The sequence below is a fragment of the Podarcis tiliguerta genome (assembly GCF_965153285.1).
Source record: "Podarcis tiliguerta genome assembly, chromosome: 3".
Taxonomy (NCBI): Eukaryota; Metazoa; Chordata; class Lepidosauria; order Squamata; family Lacertidae; genus Podarcis; species Podarcis tiliguerta.
This window is the reverse complement of record NC_139536.1, coordinates 42,314,223-42,323,779: the sequence shown is the minus strand read 5'-3', so window position 1 is coordinate 42,323,779 and position 9,557 is coordinate 42,314,223. Positions and strand designations below refer to the sequence as shown.

Here is a 9,557-nt window from a genome sequence, read left to right as displayed (position 1 = left end):
AGCACACGGAAACGCCGTTTACCTTCCCGTCGGAGTGGTACTTATTTATCTACTTGCACTTTGACGTGCTTTCAAACTGCTAGGTTGGCAGGAGCTGGGACCGAGCAACGGGAGCTCACCCCATTGCAGGGATTCGAACCGCTGACCTTCTGATCTGCAAGTCCTAGGCTCTGTGGTTTAACCCACAGCGCCACCATGTTTAAAATGTATCCCTGGGTTATTTGTGGGGCCTGCCTGGTGTTTTTACATGAGTAGAATATGTGCTTTTATTTAAAATGCACCTCTGGGTTATTTGTGGGGCATAGGAATTCATTCATTCCTCCCCCCCAAAATATAGTGCAGCCCACAACATGGTCTGAGGGACGGTGGACTGGCCCATGGCTGAAAAAGGTTGCTGAGCCCTGGATAAAACCATCAGCCTCAAGGAGTAGAGCCTTTATTGCAATTGCCCCCAAAGCTTTGGACTGACCTCCCTGAGAACAGAAACTGTTCCATCCTGGATAGGTCAGTTGGTTAGAGTGTGGTGCTGATAATGCCAAGGTCACAGATTCGATCCCTGTATAGGACAACTGCACATTCCTGCGTAGCAGGGGGTTGGGCTAGATCAGTGGTTCCCAACCTTTTTTTGACCATGCCCCACCTAAGCATCTCTAAAATCCTGACACACACCCCCCGGTGACATATAATTCTTATTATTCACAAAGTGGAGGATGCCTAAAAGGCCATTAATTGTTAATAACTCATTCTTGAATTGCCCCTCTTAAAAATCAAATTGCCTCCCTGTGGGGCGTGTGCCCCATATTGGGAACCACAGGACTAGATGATCCTTAGGGTCCCTTCCAACTCTACAGTTCTATGATTTCTTCCCTCGTGGCCTTTTGGATGGATTGTAAAACCTATGGGATGCTGAGACAATTGGAAGGCTCTTCAGATTTTATTTGATGGCTGCTGAGAGTCGATTTGTGAAAGGCATGTTATGTTTAATTGCTGCTTTCAAAATGTTTGTTGATATTTAATTAAATTGCGTTGAGCATAGGAAAACTGGTCTGCAAATTATTTTGAACGAATAATATTTCCATGTAACTCAGGAATCCTGTATAGCATATTGGCAAAACTTCACTATCTGACGGGCAACTCAAATGGAAATGCAAAGGACTGGAGGGGTCAAGGGAGGTATTAACAGGTAGCTCCTCTTCGTGGATAACATTCTGCTATGAGTCTCTTTGATGAAAAGTGCTCACTGCCTTAATGTAATCCTACACGTGACTTTTCTTGCGATCTGCATGATGGTTGTTGTTTTTTTTACATCTGTTTTCCCCCTCTTCCCGACTTAAGATTTCTCACTCCTTTTGCTAAAGGTTTCTCTCTATTAATTACTTCTTCGCACCTGGATATAATTACCATTCACAAGAGTCTGCCTCTTTTCAGGCTTAACTCTCAACAAGGTTTTCCAAGAAAGCATCCTTCATGACTAAAGACTGCCTCCTGAAGGATGGGACAAAGAGGTAATGTTTTATTTTATAATTATAATTATAATTATGACTATAATAATAATAATGAGACTGATATACAAATCTAACAGCATCTGATAACTATCTAAAGTAACATTCTTCTTGTCCTTCCAGACTGGAGATAAAATGCAAAGATCTATTGGGGGGGACAGACAGATGGGGGGAGAGATTGTAGCATGTGATGTGCAGGATAATTTGCATCTCCCGTTCAGGATAGGAAGGTCACACAATCTGTGGTGCAACAGCAAAGGGCAAGCAATGCCTTACTTCTTTAGAGGTTATTTTCTATATGGTATTCCAAGCCTACATGTTCACACTGAAGTCCCCCCCCCCCTTGTTAAAAAAAACCCCATTGCATTTGTGCGAATCCGAATGTTATTTTAACATCTGTTCTTTTAAGGCAGTTAGCTCTGGGAAGGCAGTGTTCTTTGCCATAAATTTAGGTCATTAATTTGTATCTGTTCTTTGTTTATTTAAGAAACAGGACAAAAGGGCAGCTGCTGAAACATTTGGCTGTGCCGAGGGGTAGTGGGCTGAACATGTCGGAGTTCTGCGTACGACCAGCTTGAGTTTGTATCCACAGCTACAGGACAGAACTTTATGGAGTCCTTTTGCCAAGCCATGTGGTGCCTTCCACTCTGTGGTTTTGCTCTAAATACCTGGAGGTTTTTGGAAGGAAGGCATGACAGGGAAGATCTGGAAAGTGGGGGGTAGCAACTGCAAATATATATGCAGGCTGCCCCCTTTTTTTGGAGGTGGGGGGAGAAAGAGGGTATTCAAATAGCCATTATTTTTGCTGCATTGGCTTAAGTGCTGCAATTGGCTAGCAAAAGTCACACTCCGCACAGCAAAAATGACCTATTTTAATTAGACATTTATAAACAGAAGTGGAATAATACCTGCTAAATTGATTGTTAACTACATTTAATGTTCTTAAATTGACCATTAAATGTGGAATAATTTCCAGTGAACTCTTGATACCGTAAAAAGGGGGGGAAATGTTACAGAGGTTTTATTTGTTTTCATAAACCTAATGGTCTCGAGGGAAATTAGGTACATTTGCAGGGGTTGCTTCTTCTGTGTTGACTCTCTGTGACTTCCAATCAGTGGCATCTGGACTGCTAGAAAACAGCATGCTCTCAAATGGGGTGGCTTTAACCTCCTTGAAGAAGCACAGCCATGCAGTTTGAGCTGTGAACATTGTTATCCATAGGTGACCCCAGTAATTATATAGCTCCAATGATTTTTGTTGCTTTTTGCTCATGAAATAGCCCACTTTCTGTGGCACAAGAGGGAGGCAAAACATTGCAGTACAACTACCCAGTCCATTCAACCAGTCTCTTATAAAGACTTTTCAGCATAGAGGGGAGAATTCAGCCTGAGACAAATCTCCCTCTCACACACACTTTGGAATAAGCAAAGGAATGCAGGGTGACAAGCAACAAGTGATCAAATAAATAGATTAAAAACAACTCCAATACAGATTGTAGATACAGGCTGGGAAAGATCTCTACTTAACCACGTTGTTGGATGAGGAAGGTCTTCAGCAGGTGTCAAAAAAGAGCTAGTGTCTAATATTTAAGGGAAGGAGATTCGAAGGGGCAGGTGCCACAGCCCTGAAGGTCTGATTCCTACATTGTGCAGAGCAGACCTCCTAATAAGGTAGTGTCTGCAGGAGATCTTTAGCTGTAGCACATACTGATCAGTTGGGTATATAAGGGGTAAGTCAAGTAGGGCTTTATATAGGGACGTGGGTGGCAGGGTGGTCTAAACCACTGAGCCTAGGGCTTGCCGATCAGAAGGTTGGCGGTTTGAATCTCTGTGATGGGGTGAGCTCCCATTGCTCTGTCCCAGCTCCTGCCAACCTAGGAGTTCAAAAGCATGCCAGTGCACGTAGATAAATAGGTACCGCACCGGCAGGAAGGTAAACGGTGTTTCCATGCACTCTGGTTTCCTTCACGGTGTTCTGTTGTTCCAGAAGCAGTTTAGTCCTGCTGGCCACATGACCCGGAAAGCTGTCTGTGGACAAATGCCGGCTCTCTTGCCTGACAGCAGAAGCAGCGAGAGTGGACAGCAGTGCTCCAGTCAATGCCAGGTATCTGGGTCTGGTAGTTGCCATTTTGATTTCCACAATGTCCCTAACATAGCATTATTCCAAAGCATTGTTGAGAGGGAGGTTCATCACACATTGGGCTGGGTAAAGGCTGCATTAAAAAATTAATCATAGAGAGAGAGAGTGGGGGGGAGGATTACCACTCTGAGAAGGCGCTGAGTGGTTCCTTCCCCCCCCCCCGCCCGCCATCAACAACTTAATAAGTTTTTAAAATAAAATAATAATAGGAGAAGAAACCTAGTTCATGGCAGAGCCTCTGCAGGGTGTATTAGCCCCCAGGATGGCAACTGATGGCATTCTTCTAGTCCTTCAATGCAAAAATGCAAAGATCTATTGGGAGGAAGATGGGGGGAGGGGAGGATTGTAGCATAAGATTTGCTAGGATGGCAACTGATACAATACAGTCGTACTGTAGTAATCACCATCCTGTAACTATATGAAGCTGCCGTATTCAGTTAGATGATTATTCCATCTAATCAAATATTGTCTGTTGGGCAGTGATCTTCCCTAGGACTTATATCTGATTTATTTTTATTTTTTAAAAAAGCTTGTGATGCCAAATACTGAACCTGGAACCTTCAGTATGGAAAACATGGGCTCTCCTACTGAGCTGCAAATCCCTGAAGGTGGGAGTTAAGTGTAAGAATAGTAATAAATGCTTCTGTAAGAAAATGTAAAAGATTAATTAGGAGGGATCAAGGAAGCCAGTTGTAACACATCCATCTGCTGACTGGATCAGGAACAGAACTGGAATAGTGGTTATACTTGAACCAGAAGGAAAGTACTTTAAAATAATGATTCATTCTTCCAGTGGTTGATCAATCATGTGGTGTCAAACTATCTTCAGAGGTTGATACTACATCTAGTATTTGGAAAATCCCATTGCCTAGAGATTCATTGCTCCATTTTGAAAGTACTATATCAACAAGAAGGTTCTATTCCATTTGGAAAGTACTATGTCATTTGCTGAGCTCCAGAGGACATGACTTGTTTTGTAACATCACACTAGTTTCACGGCAAAACAAGTCAGTATGTCATCCTGTGATGTCACCTGTTCAGTCCCAGTAGCAGTTCAGGTGTCATCTTAAATCTGACTGTTACATAGAGGTGGGTTCACTCTTTTGGTGCTTGTACAGGGAAGTACAACTGGCTTAACACATAAGTTTATGGATGGCATTAGAGTGATTGGGAAATGGCTTTCATGAAAAGACATTCCATTAGTACATCATAAACCATCCCTGTACCCAAAGGACGAGGGTGGTTAACGGCATGTAGGAAGCCTGGCTTTAGTGGTCCTGGAAAGGAAATCAAAGTAAAAAAAGTAAAAGGTTTAAAGAACTGATCCTGGGGGGTGGTACGTGCCAGGAAATGAATGTTTGGCTTGTGGTACAGACATGGCTGTTCCATGGTAACATCAGGAACTGTGGAACTGCACCTATTGTGCAGGTTCCTCTTGGACAATACAGCTCACGAGGTCCTTTGTAGATATGCATGCAGGTATCTGTTTACTTGCCAAAACACCAAACACTCTTGTCCCTGGAATTCCACAATAAACTTCCTCCAAAGCAAGTGTTTGTTTCACACTGGGCAAAATGGAAGGTTTTCTCCACCCTCGTGGTCCCTTCCAACTCTACAATTCTGTGATTCTAATACCAACTTTTGTCAAGGTAAATGTTAAGCCTACATTTTTTTAGTAGAGGCTCTGGAATTCTGTAGTAATATTCCCAAATTGCTGTGAGATTGCTTTCATTTTTAATATTACAAAAGCAATTTAATATATGGAGAACTGCATGTGATTTTGTGCACCATAATCCAATTTTTAAAATCTCCTCCCCAAATACATGGTTGTCATAAATACTGGCAGACAATCTGCTCATTCTCCGGGAATCCATGACTAACTCTTCATCCTGTAATGAGTCAGCCAGTTTCTTGTTTATTTTTCCTGAGGTACAATGCAAATAATTTCCAGATTCCTCCCCCCCCCCCCCGCCACACACTTCTTTGTTCCACCTGCTACTTTGGGCCTTCATGCATTACTGTGGTCCCTTCTTTGGTTAATCTGGGTGCTCTACATCTTCCTGAAATTGGGTGGAGGCTCTATGAAGCAACTACTTTTATAGTCATCAAGTACTATTTTTCCTGGTCCCCAATATACCCTTCCAATTCTCATAATTACCAACAGAGGTCTTTTTTTCCTTTCCATAATGTACAAAATGATCTGCCCTTTTATGATTGCCTTGAGAATATCCCACAAAGCCAACGGTGAGGGAGCAGATGCCTCATTCAATTCCAAATAGAAGGAAATCTGTTGTCTCAAATAATCCCTAAATTCAGACACTTTCAGCCAGCTATTACCAAGAGACCACATTTTAAGAGCAGATGTGTTATTAAGGCTGAGAAATGTTATGAGAACTTCGTGATCTGACAAATAAATGCATTTCTATCAAGCATTCCAACATTTGGTTTTTTGGGGGGTGGGGATGGGGGGAGCACATTTAAAAAATAGATCCTATTGCTGATGAGAGATGAAATCTTTCTTCAAAAACCACGCTGTATTTTAGCCATTGCCTAAATATTATTGGATAACACTGGCAGGCATTCATTTGATCATACACTTTTCTTACAGAATACATTTTCTCTAGGAAGCATGAGCAGAATATGATGTTCTGTGTTGTGTCCATGTTTGTAGGGCATGTTCCCATGTTTCTGGGAGAAAGTGGCGGGACAACAGGAAGTGTAGAAGAACCATCGGGATTGTTTATGCTGAGTTGCAGCAACTACCCAGGGTTCCCGACTGAGGCTGTTCCAAGCCAGACCGGGAGCTACTGTTAAACCTTGAATCTTTTGCATGCAATGCAGGTAGATTCAGGTAGGTAGCCGTGTTGATCTGATGCAGTCGAAATAATAATTAAAAAATGTCCAGTAGCACCTTAGAGACCAAAAAACACGAAATCTTACACCCAGAACAAACTTAGTCTCTAAGGTGCTACTGGACATTTTGTTATGCAATGCAGGTGTTTTACTACTAAGCGATGGTCCTTCCTCTCAGTGGATAAGAGGGAACAGTTTATTGAAAGGGATAAAAAGCCCTTCTTTATTGCCAGCTCTTTTGAATTCTTTCATGGTTTCCCAGGCCAGGGCTTCCCAAGCTGTGGAATGGTCCATGGCCTTCATTCAGGTGGTCTGTGCTACGTCTGTAGAAATACAATTTAAAACTAATGCAGCATCTATCACAGCACATTATGATTGCTACAACAGGCAAGTGGTCCATCTAATCCCCCAGCAATTTTCAAGTGGTCCATGGGAGTTGGGGAGGTCCTAGACAAATCCAATAAATGAAAGGATTAAATGACAGCTACTCCTGAAAAACAGTTTTCTAGCACTTTTTAAGATGCAGAAGTTTTTTTTCTCTACTGCTGCTTTTAGTGCCACTTTTGTTTTAATTATTATGTATTGCCTATAAGGTCCTTTTAAATCCCATATGTGGACTTCTTCTGAAGTTACTTTGGCCCAGTTTGCTCATACTGATGAGCCAAACTATGGCTTAGTGTGAATGAAAAGAAGTGTGAGTTCCTACACCAGGCATCCCCAACCTTCAGCCTTCCAGATGTTTTGGACTACAATTCCCATCATCCCTGACCACTGGTCCTGTTAGCTAGGGATCATGGGAGTTGTAGGCCAAAACATCTGGAGGGCCGCAGGTTGGGGATGCCTGTCCTAGACCACAGATCATGGGTACATTGTAACTCCCCTGATCTTTCTGCTGCCCTGCTAATTGAGACTAAGCCATGGTTTACTTAGCATCATTGAGAATGATCGTGATGGATAGGTAGTTAGCATCATATATGGGCCTCATTTACATAAATAGCAGGGCTGCTCCTGAGCGTCCCACATCTTCAATGAGGAAATGAGCATGCAACATGAGAATAATCCATTTCTCAGCCAACCATGTGGCTGGACATGAGTTGCACATCCCACCATGCAATCAAGGGTGCAAAGTTCCAATGTTTGAGGTTCTGCTTTGACATTCAGTGTAAGACCTCTGCCTGTCCTGACTGAGCAATGCTAAATTTGTGCCCAAGTTGTACTATTTCAGAGTATAGATGGGGCATCATATGACTGAATGCTTCTCCATAAAAAACAAAATCTCTCCTCACATGGCAAACTAGCATGTCAAGGGGAAAGGTGTTAAGCCTTCTTTCTGTCATGTTAGTTTTCTGTGGGTAAGTAGAGGCTATCTCAGTCATACTTAATCAGCAAATTAAGCAAATTTGCATAAGTGTGGCCACTAAACACATTTTGCCTTGATAATTGAAATCAATTCTTCTAAATTAAATCATTAAAATCACATCCAGAAATGCTATCAACTGTTTTAACAGTTGTCTTGAGCAATGATTTAGTTATTATTTAAATTAAATCCTATCAAGAAAATTGCATAATGTGCTCACCTTTGGCATTTATCAGCAGGCCTGGCATCAGCACATGACATCCTTGAAAAGTCCCAACGCCCTGGCAGGACCCACCATTAATGCCTGCCCTGGGTCTCATTTAAAAATTCAGCTGTGTCCAAGAGCCACCATTTTAATTCCCAACAATATCCTGGAGCAACGCTATGACAGAGGCATTCTGGGTAATTGAAATAGCACTTCCTGTATCTAGCCACTCAAGGGTGGTAGTGGTGGGGCTACTTATTACTGCCACTGGGGTATGTTGGATGGGCCCACAACATAAGAAGGCCCACCAGATGGCTATTCACCAAAGTTCCCCTCAAACTTGGATCTGGTCCTGTCAGAGTTCTGTACTATATATTCCCAAGTGTCTTATTCTGCATGTTTTGCATAAAGAAGAAATGATAAGGCATAGGAGGAAGAAACACACTTGCAACCCGCTCTGCAAAGCTCAGCGTCCAGGAAAGCCCCATAATAGTAAATGGGATTTGGCCTGGCAGAGCATTCTGAAGAATGCAGTCTAAATCTGCTAATTAAATCACAATAAATAACAGGGATTGATGGTTGGTTTTACCATTTCCTTTATTGTCTCCGACCCATCCTCTTGCGTTGACAAATGGATCTCCTTAACCTCTGGTGGCAGCATTCATTTGAGCCTCTTTAGACAAAGATGAATGAGATGAAATCCTGGCAGTCATTCCCACACTCTTAAAAAATCAGTCATAAATCTAAGAATGCATAGGATTCTGTTTCCTGCAGATATATCCTTGCCTTTCTGCTAAGGCTGCCTCTAAAATATGTGATATATGTATTCTGTTTGTTCTATTCTTGTCAGCTATAAATGTGACTTTATTCCAATTTTGTCTTCAAAGGTTTGTTGAGTGGTTCCTCCGTTTGCTAGGTGCATCTCTATTCTCCCTTTCTGTACACTGATTCTCACTATTCCGGCACAACTTCTAGACTGTTTCCTTTTGGCTATGCAGCTGCATATTACAGAAGAAGCCTGGCGGTATGAACAAACGACCGTTCAGGTTAGCAGTCCACCACTACTGATTAACCCCAATAAACTTGTGAGAAACCACATTTTATGCTAGGGATTTTATCATATACATCATAGCTTGTTTCCTGCCCAAAATACACATGAGTCTGTAGGAATGGGTGGGGCTAGCTCTACCCTCCCAGTGCCACTGCTTGCACTAACATTGTTCCAAACCTAGAGTAAGATTTGCTGAGTTTGAAGGGGGCCACCTTCATCCCACAAAGGGTTTCCAGCACAGGGGCAGCCCTTGTGATTGGAATGATTGGCATGCTTCAGGTGGTTCCCGTCAGTCTCAGCCAATCACAGGCTGGCTTGCGGTTGCTGGCGCATGTAGTATCATTGGAGGGGCAGACCTAGGCTCAAGCATTCTCAAAAGCCCCTTTTGCATGTTCAGCAGCAAATGTCTGAAGTGTCTGCTTATGAATTTGCTACAGAAAATAAGGGGC

The 9,557-nt window shown here is 42.5% G+C and overlaps 1 long non-coding RNA gene across 3 annotated transcripts; it reads left to right on the top strand.

Moving 5' to 3' along the window:
- The first annotated feature begins 1,353 nt into the window (after window positions 1-1,353).
- On the top strand, window positions 1,354-9,134 carry LOC310673785. 3 transcript variants are annotated; one of them, XR_014509235.1, is made up of 4 exons: window positions 1,354-1,505; window positions 6,314-6,493; window positions 8,092-8,254; window positions 8,945-9,134. It is a non-coding gene; the product is annotated as an uncharacterized lncRNA (long non-coding RNA). The 3 variants fall into 3 exon arrangements; XR_014509236.1 differs by having other exon boundaries at window positions 8,089-8,254; XR_014509234.1 differs by lacking the exon at window positions 8,092-8,254.
- The last annotated feature ends 423 nt before the right edge of the window (window positions 9,135-9,557 follow it).